We start from the raw sequence: 19,569 nt of genomic DNA, 5'->3' as shown, positions 1-19,569 counted from the left end.
CAAACGTTAATAGATTAGTTCCAACCAAAACCAAACACAAATGAACTCAAAAACCTTAAGATGCATACCAAGAGAGATATAAAACAAACAATGAAGAGCATACATAAATGAAAAAGGGAAAGAAGACCCCCCAAGATGCTCCCAAAGAGGCTCATAGATGTTCCTCCCTTGTTCCTCTCCTCTCCAAGTCCCACGTGAGTGTAGCTCTTAGCTTTTAGCACTATCCATGGATGTCATATGAAGATTCAAGATGGTTGTAAAAATGGAAACAAATGTTTATGCAAGTGTAAATGATTTGCTATGAGAAAGCTCCTAATTAATGTCTATGTGAATCTTAGTATAATAACAATGCAAAATGCTTCCTCCTTTCTCTTAATAAACGAGGTCCTTTTATAGGAAAAAATGTTGATTGAATGGCCAAGATTGAGTGGGCTTGTGAAGGGCTAGGATTGATGGGTTTGTGTTCCATGTGATGGCTTTCAACCCAATCCCATGATGACAAGTGTCAACATGAGATGGCTTGAGAGGAGAGGGAAGAAGCATTAAATGCTTGAGATGACATGAAGATTACCCTAGGAGGGTTTGGTTAGGCTTGAGTTAGTGGACAAAGCTTTTATCCAAGGGTAATTGCTTTTATCCAATGGATAAACTCTTGTGTAAGAGTTAAAGGGATAACCATGGTCAAAGCAATGAATGCTTGAAGAGACCCATGAGTTAAATGAGGGTTGAGTTAGAGGGAAAGTCTCTAACCATGTGGGTAAGTTGAGTTAACCATTAATGGTTATGTAAGAGCCATAAAGGCTTTCGAAGACTTTGAGGGTTAACTTGTTGAAGAATAAAAGCCTTTAATGCATTTGAAAGACTTTGAGACATTTTTGAGAAGTGACCTTTGTTTGGGAATGTGCAAATGATTAGAGAGGGGGATTAGGCTAATTAGAAGGGGTTATAAGAGTCTATAAGGGGATTAGAAGAGTAAAGAAGGGGATTAGTGAGCAAGTGGGTTTGGTGGGTGAGAGAAAATAGAATTTTAATTAAAATAAAATTCATTTATTTCAACTAAAATTGTGCAACTTTTATTTGTAGGAGAATGCAAGTGGGAGGGTTTTAGAGATTTAAATAAATATTTATTTATTTTAAATGTGGAGAGGGGTTAATTAAATAAATATGTTTTATTCATTTAATTAATTGTTAGAATATGGTTTAATGAATTAATTTAAATAAATTAAATAATTTATTTAATTAATAGGAGAAGAGGTTCAAGATGAATTAATTAAATATTAATTTAATTAATTGTTGATTGATGGTTTAAATAATCAAATAAATACTAAATATTCATTTAATTAAGTGGACAGATTTATGTGTCTACATTTGCCCCTCTTTGAGACGGTGCGGTTTATCACGTCGTTCCAAATAAAGAAAGATAGGTATGAGAATTATGCCCCGAAAATGTTAATTTAGTGGGTGGTATGCCCCCTCGAGAGATGGGCCAAATTTTTTTGAAAAAATCGGGTGATCTCTCGAAAAAGAGAAATAAGTTGGGGGAGGTAAAAAGAGAAGAAATTAGAAATAATGGTGAAAGAATGGGAGAAGACGGAGTGAATACGGAGAAATGAGAGGCTTCCGAAGTTCACATGGATCACGGTGCAAATGTAGTATTTGTGCTTTTGAGTGATACTGGACAATTGATCAAAATTGGCTGGACAATCTAGTGCAAGCGATTGAATTGCCTCGATTGAGTCAAAGCGTGACAGTTGATGTCAGTTGGTTGCTTGGACAGGATAAAGTCTGAGTAAGTGAGTCAAAGTGACCTATTGTGACTTAGACAATTGATGTAATTGCCCAATGAAGTCAAGGTATCTGAAGGAAAATACTCATTGAGACTTAGACAATTGATATAATTGTCTGTTTTGATTATGTTTGATTGGTTGATCAATTGATAGTGTTTGCGTTGTAGGGTGTTTGTGGCGTTTGTTGGACTTAGCGTACCTATTGAGACTAGGCAATTGATGTAAATGCCTGTTGTAGTCTAGGATTTCTATAATTGATTACCTGTTGAGACCTGAAGATACTTGATCAAAAAGTATATGTTGATAGTCTAGGTGTGCATGAGTCTATGTACCTATGTAGATAGAGTAACTTATTTTTCTTATAGGATGACCTAGGATGGGAAACGCAACCCCTCCTTTTAGAGATGGATAGTGATGAACGTGGCTTGATTGGGCTGATGGCACACCATGTAGGGTATGTAATGCTAATGATCGAGATCGGGAGGGTGAGGGGGGCATTCAATGTTAGATAGAAGGTATGGAGGACCTAGGACCCATTCCTATGTAAGAGGAGAAAAAATAGAGTATCCATTGCCATGACTATGTATGAATGATATGCAACGATATGGATTTATGGATGGATGAAATGCAATGGAATGCAATATATACACATGAGATGAAATGGTGATCCATGGCTTATTCACAGTGCTTAATTTTCACCATCAAGTATGGTAGTATCGATCTTGGATGAGGTAGTAGAAACCAAGGTTGAGCGTTTCACCTGTAAGCAAACATCGTAGATAAGGAATGTTCCCCTCCATCTTGGTTCATGTACAAATGGTCGAGGTATACGATGTAGTCAGTAAGCCATAGTGATCCATGACTGTATTTTTGCATAGGATCACGTAGCTTAGTGAACTTCCGACGTAAACACAATTAGTATATGCCCCAGAACTTCATTGGAACAATTCGTAGACAGCAAACAAAGAAAAAGATATCAAGAACCATCTCGACTACTCTAATTACTTGTGTATATCCTAGAGTAACGTAGGAACATCATATAAATAAATAAGAAAAAATCGACCAAGTGCTTATCAGCCAAACATAATTTTCTTTTCAAAGAAAACATTACCATGTCTTGTTTGTGAGGAAGGATGCATCCTTGTGAGGAAGGATGTAGCTCAAAATGTTGTTTTGTGTATTTTGTGATGTGTATGTACAAGGAATAATATACTTTGCAATGTTTTTGATTGATTTTGATGTTTTTGTCATGTTTTTGGATTTTTTGAATGTTGTAAATATTTTGGGTATTTTCTTTAGGATATTTTGCAAATGTTTTTGGGATTTTCTGAGTTTTTATGAATATTTTTGGTATTATTTTAAGACATTTTTTAATGAGAAACTCAATGAATCACAAGCATGGAGAATCCACTCCCATCAGTAGGTTTAAGAATATTTGCCCCCAGTTAGATGTCAGTATGAAAGCATGACACGAGACACATGAAGTAATAATCCTGATTGCAGATCAATAACAAGCCATGGTATAAATGATGGATGAATGGATGCAATGGATGTGATCACAACAAGTCTGAAAGACAATGGAGCCATAGCCTTTACGAATGGAACCTGTTTACTAGGTTTTCACCACCATACTTACCCAAGGTGCCACCGAAGTGGTTTTCACTATTTGGATGAATGATTTTTCTTTACTATTTTCTTGATTTTTGTATTTTTGTATTTTGTTCAGGACTGTTTTCCGAATGTTTTTGGTATTTTTTGATATTGGATGAGCCTGATGCTCTGTACAACTTATGTATGAAACCTTTTGAGATGCATGTTGTTGACCGGATCTACTAGTGGTTCTCCTTCTGAAGTTGCTAATTGATATGCCCTAGACCCAAAGATGACAGTGATGACATATGGACCCAGCCAATTGGATTCAAATTTGCCCTGATGTTTGTTAAATTCTGTGAGAAGCAAGAATTGAGCCAGGATCTGATGTCGGTCATAGATCACATGCAACTCCAAGCAACAGATGATCGAAGATCAAAATAGTTGAATGAAGATAAATCTGATATGAGAGAAAAATAGAGATAAAGAAGAGAATTTAGAGAAGACTCTCACCGAGCTATCACTTCACTAGTGAAGGTGAGAGTATATTGCTTATTATATAGAAAAATAATAGCATATACAACCAAGAGGTGCATTAACTCCCACCTCCATAAAAAGTGGGAGGTTTTACCTACTACCCCATAAAAGGTGGGAGGTTTTTACCTACTTGGTAAATGTCAAAATATGTGGCATAACCTCCTTACATGAAAACAAAAAAGGAGTTATAAGAGGTGGCACATAAGGCCAAAAGAGGGTGAGAAACCCAACTACTCCATAACCCACTTAGGAAATGACAAAATAGTGGTTATGAGAGGTGGCACAACAAGCCAAAAGAGGGTGTGTAACTCAACTACCCATGTGAGGTGGAGAGTTACACATGTAGCTAATGTATTCCGCCACGTGTCCTCATATTAACCACACCTAATAACCTAAGCAAGCTTAATAATATATGTGTAGGAAAAATAAATACCCCCTAACATAAGGAAAATAAAAAAACCTACACTAACACCCCCCCTTAAGCGTAGCTTAGGTGGGTGAAAAGATGGGTCCCGGCAAATGAGGCCATGTTAGGTACCCATGTACATAAATATCCCCCCCCAAAAGAAGAAGCCCCCCCATAAGAGGAATAGACCCCCCTAAATAGAGAGAGAAAGAATGAAGGACTAAGAAGCCCCTCTTGAAGTAGACACCTTTTGTATCCCAAGCAAAGATCGTAAATGAAGGAACTTGCTTTCAGTGAAAGGTTTGGTGAAGATGTCCGCAGTTTGCTCCGATGTAGAACAATACTTAAGATCAATGATGCCTTCTTGAATGAGCTCCCGAATATAGTGCATATGTATCTCAATGTGTTTCGTCCTCTGATGATGAACTGGATTTCTTGAGATCTGAATAGCACTCTGATTATCACAAAAGATGATGGTAGGCTTTTTGACTGGAATACCAAACTCAGTAAGAATATTTTGAAGCCAAATAGCCTCAGTGGTGGCATTGACTGCCCCTCGATACTCGGCCTCTGTCGATGAAAGAGCAATTGCAGACTGCTTCTTGCTCGACCAACAAACTAGACCAGAACCAAGTGAGAAGCAATACCCAGAAGTAGACTTGCGATCCTGAGAATCACCTGCCCAATCTGAATCTGTATATCCTACCAAGTCAATATCCACACCTGCTACATACTGAATTCCATAATTGTGAGTACCCTGAATGTAGTGGAGGATCCGCTTAGCTGCTTTCCAATGCAACTCATGTGGCTCCTGCATGAATCTAGAGACCATGCCCACAGCATAAGAAATGTCGGGTCTCGTATGAGTCAAATAAATGAGGCTTCCAACAAGCTGTCGATATAAAGTGCCATCAACCAAGGGTGAAGAGCACTTAGCCTCAAGTTTGACCCCTGACAAAAATGGAGTAGGTGCAGGCTTACAATCAGCCATGTGAAATCTGGAGAGCATATCAAGTGCATACTTGGGTTGTCCAAGGAAGATTCTTGAAGATGATTGAGTGATCTCAATTCCCAAGAAGTAATGCAGAAGACCCAAGTCTGACATCAAAAATCTATCATGTAGAGCAATTTTCACTGCTTTGATGGTGGATGAGTGACTCCCTGTGAGTAACAAGTCATCAACATAGAGAACCAAAAATGTGAGAGTTTCATCCTGTTGCAGAATGTATACGTTCGGATCAGAATGGCACCGAGTGAAACCAACTGTCAGAAGGAATGAGTCCATCTTGGCATACCAAGCTCGAGGAGCTTGTTTGAGGCCATAGAGAGACTTTCGAAGTCGACACACAAGTGAAGGATCCTGAACAAACCCCTGTGGTTGCTCCATGTAGATTTCCTCCTGAAGGTCACCATGAAGAAATGCACTCTTCACATCCATCTGATGAACTTCCCAACGATGGGCTACAGCTATAGCAAGAACAAGCCGGATGGAATTCATCTTAGCAACTGGAGCAAAAGTCTCAGAGTAATCAACCCCTGGAACTTGGGAAAAACCTTTTGCTACCAAGCGAGCCTTATACTTATCAATCGACCCATCCGCTGCAAATTTTGTTCGATAGATCCACTTGCATCGAACAAGTTTCCTTCCCTTAGGAAGAGGAACTAAATCCCATGTGTGATTCCTTTCCAAGGAATTGAACTCTTCTTGCATTGCAGCATCCCACTCAGGAACACCTGAAGCTTCTCGAAAGGACTGTGGATCAGAAGCTGAAGCAATGAAGAGATGTGGAGCTTGCTGAAATTGTGACCTTGTTCTTCTAGTATCTAATGGATCACCAAGCCAATCTCCTGCTGACTCAAAAGTTTGTCGAGCCCAAAGAGGCACTGAGGCTGGAGAGTCTGGGGGAGAATCATCAACCTCTAAATGATGACTATGAGAGGAATGTGAATCCTCATCATCACTGTCACCATCTGAAGTAGAGGAAGAAGACTCCTCATCAAGATTAGGAGGATTAAGATCCTCTGAAGAACTGTCATCATAATGCAATTTCTCCAATGTGATAGTGGATGGAGAAGTGGTATGAGAAGAACTAGAAGAACTCTCCTCAAAATGAACACTCCTCTCAATGAACAACTCATGAGTAGTGGGATGGAGAAGCCTATACCCTTTGACATCATCTAGATATCCAACAAATATGCAAGGCTTACTCTGCGGATCCATAGCCTTGCGTTTTTCAGCTGGAATGTGGGCCCATGCAAGAGAACCAAACACTCTAAAGTGTTTAACTGTGGGTTTTCGACCAGTCCAAGCTTGAAAGGGAGTTACCCCCTTCACAACTTTATGAGGAACTCGGTTCTGGATGTAACACGCACAGTTGATGGCCTCTGCCCAATACTGAGGTGCCAAAGACTTGGAGTGAATCATACAATTAGCCATCTCCTTCAAGGACCTATTCTTTCGTTTTGCTACACCATTTTGTTAAGGACTGTATGGAACTGTGTGCTGCATGTTGATACCTTCTAAAGCACAAAACTGTTCAAACTGATTATTAACATATTCACCCCCATTATCTGTACGCAGAATCTTGATGAACTTCCCAGATTGTTTCTCTGCAAAAGCTTTGAAATCTAGAAAATTTTCAAAGACTTTAGACTTTTGTTTGAGAAAGTAAACCCATGTATATCTGGAAAAGTCATCAATAAATGTCAAGACATATCTAGCCTTGCTGAAGGATGGTTGTGGAAATGGTCCTGCCAAGTCACTATGTACCAACTCCAATAGTTGTGTAGCTCTCCAAGCTTTACCTTTATCATACTTCTCCTCTGGATGCTTACCAAGAATGCACCCCTGGCAAACTCCATCAGAAAATCGAATAGAAGGCAACCCTGAAACCATTTCTTGTTGACTGAGTTGTTGCAAGTAACGGTAGTTCAAGTGGCCAAACCGTTGATGCCACAAACAACTCACCTCATCTGCATGAGTGAGTAAAACTATCGAAGGAGAGTCAGGAACAAAGTGAGAAAACTGATATAATCTAGAATGATGATCTGCTTTTCCCATAGCAACAGTAGACCCATTATGCATTTCGTTGATTACCACTGCATCTAGTGTGAACTCAACTCACTTGCCAGAACCAGTGTGAGTGATCTGATAAACAGATAGGAGATTAGTTGATAAAGATGGAACACAAAGGACATCTTGAAATGTTCCTTCACCCACATCAACAGACCCTCTCCATGCACTTCAACAGGAGTGTCATCACCCATTAGGATGGAAGGCATAAAACATGGCTCTAAAGATGTGAAATCATCTTCTGAAGAAGCCATGTGGTGTGAAGCACCTGAGTCAATTATCCAAGAATTTGGTTGTGAAGCAATAGCAACTAGGGCCTTACCCTTTCCTTTCCCCTTACTCTTATCTATGTCCTTAGAAGATCCTTCTGATGAACTCTGTTTGACTGAATCAGGAACCTTGATATTATTCTTTTCAAGAAGATTTGAAAGGTGATCAATTTGTTTCCTTAAACACTTATGTTCATCATGACCAGGCCTCTTACAATAAGAACACTTGACCTTCTCCTTCTTAGGTTGTTCACCTTTTGATGAAGAGGTTTCATTGTCTACTTTTGAAGTAGCAGATTTCTGATCTTTCTTCTTCTCTCCTTGGTTCTTTTGTTTCTTATCTTGCTTACTAGACCCTTTCTGTTCTTTTATGCCTTGATTTACAACTAAGGCATGTGACTTAGAGGGCTTTATTGTACCCATTTGAACCAATTTGTCTTGCTCCCTAGTGAGTTCTGCAGCAAAATCATCTAAAGAAGGCATTTTGAATGTGGTACCTAGGGCACATTTGGTAGCATAGAATGTAGAAACAAACACTGAATAGTTAGGACCAAGCTTAGAAAGAATACTCAAGATCAGTTGCTTATCATCTTTCTTAGTTCCACACTATTCCAACTGCAATCTTATAGACTTAAGTTTAGTGAAGAAGTCTTGTATAGTATTAAAATTGGTTGGATTCAACCCTATGAGTTCATTCTCCAATTGATGACCTCTTAGTTCATCCTGCTTACCAAAGAGGTTTCCCAAAGTAGTCCATACTGCATTTGGTGTAGTAGCAGATTCAATGTGAAAAAGAAGGTCAGGAGAGACTGACATGCACAATGTACCAAAAGCTTCATCACATTTATTAAACCATTTAATCTTTTCTGCAGCATCTTGAGGTTCAGTTTCAAGTCCCATAGTAACACGATGATATCCATGTCTTTTCAGATATATTATCATCTTAGATTTCCATTCAAAGTAATTATATGGTGTTAAAAGTGAAACTGTAGATGCATCCATGATAGCAAAAAAGAAGATTGCAAAGAGTCAAGAAGAGTGCAAGAAAGAAGACACAAGAGACACCCCCCCTTTTCACTAGTCTTTGAAATCACCCCCCCCAAATATTACAAGGTTGGCACTTTATAATTAGTGCATTTGCAAGGCTTTTATCAGATTACAATGCTTTCTAAGGCTTTAATGGCCAAAATAGAAATTTTAAATACATATAAATTTAACACAAAATCTGAAAAAAATTAGCCTTATTGCTGCTCAATGTATCTTAATACCTTTCCAACAACTATTCAATTTTGTAAAATAGAGTTGTGAGAAGAAAGATATGATTTATAGAAGGGGAAAAAAAACATGCAGCTGATTCAACCTGCAATATCTAACAAAGAAGGGTAGAATATTTCAATAAGACCTGCAATTATGAAGAGTGCTCATTTCCAGCTTTCCGTCAAGTACTCTGATTTTTTTTTACTGTGTTCTCCAAACTCTGAATTTGGTGAAATAAAAGTCACTTATGATTTTCACAAGCCTTCTGGACACTCTGGAAATGCTAAAGAAGCCTCCAATATTACCAAAAATGCTGCAATCACCCAGATCTCAAAGAACACATATATAAAACCAGATTTAACTAGAAGCTTATTTTCCTTTAAACTGTTCTGATTCTCCAGATCACACGAAAATGCAGGAGAAGAGCATACTTGGTTTTTAAGAAAAATATTAGCCATCTAACAATCTCAAATCTCTCAAATAAATCAGAAAAGCAATGAGCTATACCAGACAACACGGCTCTGATACCATGTTAAATTCTATGAGAAGCAAGAATTGAGCCAGGATCTGATGTCGGTCATAGATCACATGCAACTCCAAGCAACGGATGATCGAAGATCAAAATAGCTGAATGAAGATAAATCTGATATGAGAGAAAAATAGAGATAAAGAAGAGAATTTAGAGAAGACTCTCACCGAGCTATCACTTCACTAGTGAAGGTGAGAGTATATTGCTTATTATATAGAAAAATAATAGCATATACAACCAAGAGGTGCATTAACTCCCACCTCCATAAAAAGTGGGAGGTTTTACCTACTACCCCATAAAAGGTGGGAGGTTTTTACCTACTTGGTAAATGTCAAAATATGTGGCATAACCTCCTTACATGAAAACAAAAAAGGAGTTATAAGAGGTGGCACATAAGGCCAAAAGAGGGTGAGAAACCCAACTACCCCATAACCCACTTAGGAAATGACAAAATAGTGGTTATGAGAGGTGGCACAACAAGCCAAAAGAGGGTGTGTAACTCAACTACCCATGTGAGGTGGAGAGTTACACATGTAGCTAATGTATTCCACCACGTGTCCTCATATTAACCACACCTAATAACCTAAGCAAGCTTAATAATATATGTGTAGGAAAAATAAATACCCCCTAACATAAGGAAAATAAAAAAACCTACACTAACAATGTTCTTTGTTCAGTTGACTGCGAGGATTCTTCCTAAGAACAAGATCTCCTACTTCAAATGTGTTAGGTTTGACCCTATGATTGTAGCTTCTACTCATTCGATGTTGATAGGCTTTTAGGTGATTGTAGGCAGCTTGTCGCTTTTCATCAAGCAACTCCAAGTCCTGAAGACGTGAGACTCGGTATTCTTCATCATTTATTATATTGTGCAAGGAAACCCATAGAGATGGTAATTCAACCTCAATAGGCAAGATGGCTTCTGCTCCATAAACTAGTGAGTAGGGGGTTGTGCTTGTAGGGGTTCGAATGCTAGTTTGATATGCCCATAGTGTTGGATTCAAACAAATGTGCTAATCATGGTCGACATCATTGACTATCTTTTTGAGGATCCTCAATATATTCTTATTGGATGCTTCTGCTTGACAGTTCCCTTGTGGGCAATATGGGGTGGAAAAACAGTGTTGGATATGAAACATCTCATAGAGTTCACAGACATCTTGATTTTTGAAAGGGAGCCCATTATCTGTGATGATGGACATGGGTACACCATACTGACAGATGATGTAATTAAGTATGAATGAAGCAATCTACTTGTCGGTGACTTGGGTGAGTGGAACGTTTTTGATCCACTTGGTAAAGTACTCTGTGGTGGTAATGATAAATTTATGACCATTGGATGAAGATGGATGGATTTTACCCACAAGGTCAAGTCCCCATTGACAAAAGGGCCATGGTGTTGTGATAGGTTGTAATTCTTGTGTTGGGGCATGTATTAGATCTCTATGAACTTGGCACTTCTTGCACTTTCTGACAAAATAATAGGAGTCCTTCTCCACGGAGGGCCAATAGTATCTGGCTCGCATGATTTTCTTTGCTAGTGAAGAACCGCTTGAGTGAGCCCCACAAATTCCTTCATGTACCTCTTCCAATGCTTTTGTTATCTCATCTTGTTCCAAACATCGAAGGAGAGTACCATCAAGACTTCGTCTATATAGGGTTTCAACAATGATGGTGTATCTAGCGGTTTGGCAAATAAATAGTTTATGTTGGTTGTTTGATTTGTTAGGGGGAAGTGTGTAGTCATGTAAGTAAGTGAAAAACTCACCGTACCATGGGGAGTCAGAACCGATAAGGCAACATATCATTTTAGATTCAGGGATATCATAAGAGGGGATCCAAATTTGTTCCACCAAGAACTCATAGCGTGTCAAATTTTGTAGAAGATCTAGGAGAGATGCAATTGTAGCCATTGTGTTGACAGCTTGAATCTGATCTCTTGGTACTTGCTCAAATGTGATAGTTGTAAATGATTCTTTGAAACTATCCATAATCTTTTTGTACGACATGAGCTTATCATCCTTTATTTGGTATTCATCAGTGACTTGTCAGATGACCAGTTAAGAATCTCCATATACTTGTAGCTCTTTTAGATTCCATTGTATGGCCAATCTGAGTCCTGTGATCAAGGCCTCATATTTTGCTATATTATTTGTGCATGGGAAAGTGAGTCTGTAGGACTTCAGGATACTGTCACCTTGAGGTGTGATAAAAAGAATACCTACCCCCAAGCCATGCCTGGTGTATGAGCCATCAAAATATAGCTTCCATGGTTGTGGAGCTATGATCATGAAAATTTCCTCATCTGGAAAGTTGGAAATAAGAGGATGGTCGCCTTTGAGTGGTGCATCGGCCAACTGATCTGCAATAACCTGTCCCTTGATAGCTTTGTGGTCCACATACTCAATATCAAATTCACTCAAGATAATAACCCATTTGGCCAAGCGGTCTATCAATGCTTCCTTGTTGAGTAGGTACTTGAGTGGATCTATCTTGGCAATAAGTTGTACTTTGTGTGTTAACATGTAGTGTCTTAATTTGGTGGCTGCCAAGATAACTTCTAGGCAAGCTCGCTCAATAGGTGTGTAATTGATTTCATAGCCTACCAGTGTTCAAGAGATGTAGTAGACAACATATTATTTTCCTTCCGCATTATGCTATGCAAGCAATACTCCTAATGTCATGGTTGTAGCTGAAATGTATAACAATAGAGGTTTGCTTGGATCTGGTGGAATCAACAAAGGTGTATTCATTAGGTAGTCTTTAAGCATTTGGAATGCTTGCTAGCATTTTGCATCCCATTGAAAGTGGATATTTTTATGTAATAGATGGGTGAAGGGATGGTATTTATCAGCCAATTGTGCAATGAACTGCTGAATGGATTGTAGTCGCCCTTGTAATGTCTACAACTGACTGATATTCTTTGGAGGTGGCATTTCCATGACCGCCTTGACTTTCATAGGATCTACCTCAATGCCTTTACTTGAGACAATGTATCCCAAGTGATTCCCAGAAGTTACTCCAAAGACACATTTCTTTGGATTGAGACGGACGTGGTATTGTTCCAATCTGTTGAAGATTTTATCTAGTACTATAAGATGACCCTCTCTTGTTAATGATTTAGCTAGTAAATCATCCACATAATCTTCCATTATTGTGTGCATCGTGTCAAGGAAGATGGTAGTCATGGCTCTTTGATATGTTGCCCCTGCATTCTTTAGACCAAATGGCATTACATTCCAACAGTATGTTCCCCATGGACATGTGAAAGCAATTTTGTGTTGATCCTCTGGGGCAATTTTAATCTAGTTGTATCCTGAAAAGCCATGCATAGGAGAAAGCATCACATGACCTATTGTTAGATCTACAATCATGTCGATGTTTGGTAAGGGAAAGTCATCTTTGGGACATGCTTTGTTTAAATCTCTGAAATCTATATAGATACGGATGACAACATTAGGTTTACCAATAGGTACAATATTGGAGATCCATTCTGCATAATCAATTGGTCTGATGAAACTAGCATCCAAAAGTTTATAAGATCGGCCTTGACAAGAACGACAATCTGTGGGTGCATCTTTCTGAGCTTTTTTTTGACATGTTTAGCTCCTTCTGCTATAGTTAAGTGATGCATGACCAAATTTGGATCTAAGTTGGGCATGTCTACATAAGACAATGAAAGTTGATTTGGCACTTTTGGAAGAATTCCACAAATTTTGGTTGTTCTTCAGGAGTTAATAGAGATGCCAAATGTATTTTGTGAGGAGTCTTAGGGGTCCCCACATTGAATTCTTTTGTTTCTTCTATTAGGATGGTTGATCTCTCCTGATTTGTACTAAAGGGGAGGATGTCAAACCTTTCATCCTCAGGCACCTCGGAGAGGTTTTCACCTTTGGATATGCTCTTTGTTTTTACTCTTTTGGGATCAAAAAGTGCCACCATGTGGTTTTCACTAGAATATCCATGCTTTATTGTAATATTTTTGTAGCTGAAAGGTTTGGCATCTGCCCCAAAGTATGTTGTGATGTTAAGTTCAATGGAAAACCCAACTTTATGATCTCTTCTTGGTATGTTATCCCATAATTCTAGAAATTCTATGAGTGCCTCATCGTTTTGGAAATGGTCAAGGCATGGGGGATTTGGCTGGTTCCATTCAATGAGTTCGGGATGAATGATAGGCATTACTTCATCGATTAAGTTGAGTTCATAGGAGACATCAGTGAGGGTTAATATGGATGCATGAAGTTCATCAATGGTACTCTCCTTGTCAGATTCAGGTGCAGGATTTTACGTAGGGCCTGTGGAAGTTTCTTCTAGTTCAGGAACCCAAAAAGTTTTAATCCATGCTTCTCCATAAACTAGTATATCCTTACGAGGTGGGGGAGGTGATGTTTCCTCCTCATCTGAAGTATTTAAATGCACTAAATCCCATTCCCACTCATGTGAGTTTGTCTCAAAATCACTCTCTAGCATTTGATTACTGTACCAAACTAGGATGTTGTTTGAATTGAATAGTGCATTAGTTACTAGCTTATGTACTATTAGAGGTGGGGTTGTTGGTGTTGGTGGTGTTTCAGATTTAGTCAAGGATTGCATCCTTGGAGTAATTGGTTGATACACAGATTTGTTGGGTTTTCCTTTGAATTGAAGCTTAGGAACAGATTCTTTTTGAAAACCTAGTCCAGTTTTATCTCTTGGTTTCAACTCAGGTTGTAAGGGCTCTTGTCATCCTTGCTTGCAAGGTCCCAAAGCACTATTATCATCATAGCCCATTCTTTGAATTATAGTGAAGCCTTTTCCATATTTGTTAGTGGGGAGCTTAGCCTTCGGGCTTTCTTTGTTGAGAGGGTCTGTGTAGATCCATTCTGTCAGGTCTTCATCCATGGTTTCCTCCTCTTGACTTTTACTAGGGGTGAATTGTGCCAAAGTGCAAGGTCTTTTGGCTAGTGGTGATTGAAGTAAACCTTGGGGTTTGCCATGAGTTTTAGGGGATGTGAATAACCGCCTAACACAAAAGAGTTGGCTAAGATTATATTCATCGAGACCTTCCTCAGCCATTTTCATTTTTAATTTCTCTTGTTTTGGTGTAGGGGTTGTTAAGTTGTAAAGAGAGGTTGGATTAACATATGATGAGGAAGCGATAGCTTCCCTAGTGTTAGGTACAATGATGTCTAGCTGATGGTAAATAGTATTACAATATGCAAATAGATTAGCATCACCGAGTATTATAATTTCTACCCCATTATGTGCAAACTTGATACATTGGTGATAAGTGGATGGAACGGCTTGCATGGCATGTATCCAAGGTCTTCCTAACAAGAGATTGTATGGCAAAGGAAGGTCTAGAACCTGGCAAACTATATGCTTCACCATTTGCCCAACCCTGATGGGTAATATAACAGCTCCTGTGGAAGAACGTTTTGCATCATCATATGCTTTGATAGTTATCTTCTTGCTGACATCCACTGATTCTGCTGCATAACCCAATGTTGTGACTAACTGCAAGGTGCATATGTTTAAGCTGGATCCATTGTCAATCAAGACTCGCTTGATTATATGTTGGTTTACAAACCCTTCAATATGGAGGGAGCCATTATGGGGTTGTTGGAAGGATGTGTTGTCACTTTCAATAAAAGTGATACATGGTGATAATTTTAGACTACCAACCATGGCTTGAAACTGATTTGTGTTGAGGTTGGCGGGGACGAGTGCTTCTTGGAGAGCTTGGTCCAAGACTGTTTTATGTGAGGGAGATAAGCGTAAAAGCTCTAATATGGAGATGAGGGTTGGCGTCTTATCCAATTTCTCTACAAGATTATATTGTTTGGGGAGGGGTGTCGTTCCTGGTGGTGCCCCTCGAATAGTAATCTTGCTATGATGCATAACAATGTTTCATGTAGGATTTTGATCTTTTATGGTAAGAGTTGCAACTTGTTCATCCACATCATAAAGGTGATTCACAGTATAATTGTATGTGGCTTGTGTGTTGGCTTGTGTGTAAGTGGTTGTGGTATCTGTATTTCTCTTTGAGGATCATGTGATGAAGTGGATTTTTGAACATTAAGTGATCATCATTGGATGTTTTTGGGTCATGTGCCTCAATTTTGATTTCTCCTCTATCGATAAGATCCTGAACAAGATCTTTTAGCCAATGGCAATTGCTTGTTTTATGACCTCTTCCTTGGTGAAATTCACAATGTTTGTGATCTCACCACCATGGAGGCTTGACTTGAGGCTCATAATTGGATGTTTTTGGTAAGGTCACAATATTGGAGGATATTAATTAGTGTAAGATCATTTTGATAGGTTCCCCTAAGGGCGTATATGTGTGTTTTGGCTTGTAGTTTTGATGCTTTTGCTTTTGCTCCTCTTGTTGTGTATTGTGACCTTGATTTTGTGGATTATTTATGGTGTTATTGTTAGGAGGGGGATTTTGTCTTGAAAACCTAACTACAGGTTGTGCAATTTTTACTGTTCTTGCATCCACTATCCCGTCATTGACAACATTCTTGTTTTTGTTCCAAAATTTTGGTTTGTTGTTATTATAGTGTGGACGAGGACCATCTTTGTGTTCGTTATAAATTTTGATAAGTCCCTTTTTAATGAGGGCTCTTTCACATTTGAGCCCTTGAGTTATCATTTCTTCAAAGGCTTTTGTGCCCTTCATGTCCAAATAAAATTCCATTTCATCATTTAAGTTGGAAATGAAAATTTTCACTAATTCTTGCTCAGGTAGATGAAGAGAGCGTCTACTAGACAATTCTCTCCACCATTGTAGGAAAGTTGAGAACAACTCCCCTGGTTTTTGTTTTGTGTTGCACAAATCTTCCATGGTGACGTCACGTTCTATGTTGTGTGCATAATGAGCGATAAATTTTTGGACCAGTTCTTCAAATGTTCTAATACCACTCGACAGTCATGAAAACCATTATGTGATTGTGCCTCCCAAACTTTGAGGAAAGAGGTGCATCAGATATGTGTCCTCATAGGCCACCTCTAAGCAAGCAGAGTGAAATTCTCGTAAATGGTCCCTAGGATCTCCTTTGCCTCTATATTTTTTAAATTTGGGTGTTTCGAACCCTCGTGGAAAAGGTGGCATAAGCATGTTCCTATCAAATGGAAATGGGCAAATGCCATTAAGTGAGAATCGATTGGTCTTCACACCATTGTTCATTTGTTGGGTGATACTTTCTACTTGTTGCCTCAACATGTCTATTTTTGAAGGAGAAGGTGGAGGATTCCCTTGATGATTAGGGTCATAGCGGAAGTAGTCTCTAACTCCTCCACCATCGTGATGGCTATGTTTCTCGGATGTTTGTCGTAATTGTGTTGTATCAAAATTGGAGGGAAGTTTGGCACCCTCTTGAGCGAGTCTCAAGAAATGAGCATTGGCATTGTTTATAAGAATTTCATCAAAGAGTCTGTTGAATTTTGGATTATGTTGTGCTCTTTCTAATTCTTCTGGAGTTGGAGTGTTGGGATCTTCATCATTAGTGCCTCCTCCAAAGGCCTCATGAAAGTCGTTGATGTTTTCATCCTCCTCTTCAATTTGTGGTTGTCGATTTTTCATTGCTCTTGGTTGAGCCATGGTTTAAAAGTTTGATGTTTGTGAAAATGATTATGAGGTAGTTTTCCAAGATTCTGAAATGGTGAGGGTGTGATGAAATGGTTGATGGAAGACAAGTTTTGTGAAATGTTTGGTGGGAGATAGATCTCTAATACTGAAGGTTGGATGTCAAAAGAGTTCTTTGTGAATTGCTTTTGTGTTTTTCAACAATTTTGTTGTGATGAGGTATAGCAAGATTCGAGATGTGTTATAATCCAAGCTACCTAGTGATGAGAGGATGCACTCGTAAACTAGTTTTAACCTTTCTAGATGTGTAGAAATGCTTCTTAGGATGATTGATCCTAGATGTAGAGACACCCTAAAAGTGATTTGTTGGTTTGTTTAAGAAATATCTGAAAGGACTAAGGAAAAGACCTCTTTGTGTTGAGAGTTGAGTGAATTTGTGATGTTTGGATGTGAAAGTGGATAGGATATGTGTCTCAATAAAATTCTTCAGTTATGAAGGGATTTTCTACTTCTTCCTCTCTTATAGGGGTTGGTGGTTCTTCTCAAGCTTCGTTGTATGTGATACAAATTTTAGGAAAGAAAGAAGGATTGATCTTGCCCCCTTTGTTCTTTTGATAACCAAAAGCTCTATACTAAGTGAAAGCTCTATTCCTCAAAGGCTCTTTGTCAAATTCATTGGATTTGCCCTGAAGGTACAAGCGTATATGATTCAAGAATACTCTATGTGAGAGAAAGAGTTGTCTATTGATATAGAAAAATTTCCTTTTCTTGATAAGAGCCCTTGAACCAAGTTGTCTCTTCCTTAACTTAGTCTTTTGATGAAGACTTCTTTTTCTCAAGATATGAGTGATGGTCATACAAAATGATCAATGTTGATGTAGATTTGTTGGATGGATACTTTATTTCAATTGTTTTAAATCTTTTGACAAGAAAATACGACAAGCACACAAGCACATAGTCTTGCCCCTTTTCAATAAAGGCATAACAAGTGTGGGTCTAAATCAACCCAATCATGAATTTTTTGACCCTTATAAATGAATGTATGTTCCTAAGCCTAAAGTCGGCCCAAATTTTTACTGGTTTGAAACAAGACGAAGACAATTCAAACACTTTTTATCCCTAAGGTAATGGCCAATTGCGATATTTTCAGCCCACAACTTGATATTTCTTTGACTTTGGTACTACATACTGTTGACGGGTGTTTTGACACACTCACCAACAGTCAGGTAGTTTATGCAAACACTCACCACCTCTCCTGAAAAGTAATGAGTCCGGAAGAACTCACTACTCCAAGGTCTCTATAGTCAGGTCTCCATGGTGATGGTCAACTCAATGGTTGATGCGGTTATACCTGTAAAGGGGCCTGTTGGTTAGAACTAAATCTTGCTAGTTGCGGATAACTGCACTTCCTCTTTTTTTTGTATTTTTATGGTTTAAGATTCTCTGGGAAATCAAATGCGAAGTGTAAAGGGAAACAAGAAAATAAAAATAAAGACCAATTTAATGACAACTTAATGAACTACTCAATTAGTTCCCTACAATCCAAGCAATTATCAAATATTATTTAAATTAGCATTCAACAATGGACCTCCAGAAAACCTGCAAAATCATCAATTTCACAAGTCTATGGAAATAAAATCATCAACAATATGGCCTATCACAATGATTCTCATACACCACTAATGTGCGCAATATGATTTTAAAGTGATAGAAAAAAAGATTAAACCATGTTTCTAACTCGAAATAATAGACGTTACCAGATTACACAGAACAATTTGGTAGAATATAAACGTAGATCAGGCAATCTACAAGCTGCTTTTCATATTAATCTCCATGAATGACTAACAAAAATAACTCAAACTTCTTAATCAATCTGCAAAATCTTCTAAAATCTCTAAGTAGGCCACAAATCATCAATTTGGGACCTCTACAAATGAATCAAACTTCTCAATTTATGCAAGTTCTTTACCCTACTATCTAGGAAATAACTCTATTCTAAATTAAGAACTGACCCTAGGAGTCACATTTAACTTGCAAGTTTCTGCCTTGACACTCCACTTAACAACTACAAACTAGGAATTGCATGAGCACTACGAAGACCCTGCTAGGTGAGCCACATTTTCGTAATCATGCATAATTTCTCTCAAAATTGGAGCTCGAGTAGGAGTTGCAGCTTAAAATACAAAATTAAAGCTTTGCCTTATTTCTTGGTAAAAGCTTTATAATTTTCAATTATACATGCAACTGCTTGGACTGGAGGATTAGCTACATGCTTAATTCTAAATTTATACTTCTTCAAAACCTCATCTGCATGTGTTCCTTGTTCCTCTAACTCCTTCACCATGTCTGCCACCTCCTGACATTGAGTGATCAGATTTGTGTATCTGTCCATAAGGGCAATATCGAACTGGGTCACAGGTCTTAGGTGTTGTGCCTCATATGCATCCCACTGATTCAAAACTTGTTGTTGGTCCATTATTCTCATATCAGTTATTCTGAGGCCAAAAGGTCATATCATATTCGTTACAAAATTCTCGTATGACAAAAT

Source organism: Cryptomeria japonica, chromosome 6, assembly GCF_030272615.1.
Source record: "Cryptomeria japonica chromosome 6, Sugi_1.0, whole genome shotgun sequence".
Taxonomy (NCBI): Eukaryota; Viridiplantae; Streptophyta; class Pinopsida; order Cupressales; family Cupressaceae; genus Cryptomeria; species Cryptomeria japonica.
This window is presented reverse-complemented; position numbering follows the sequence as displayed.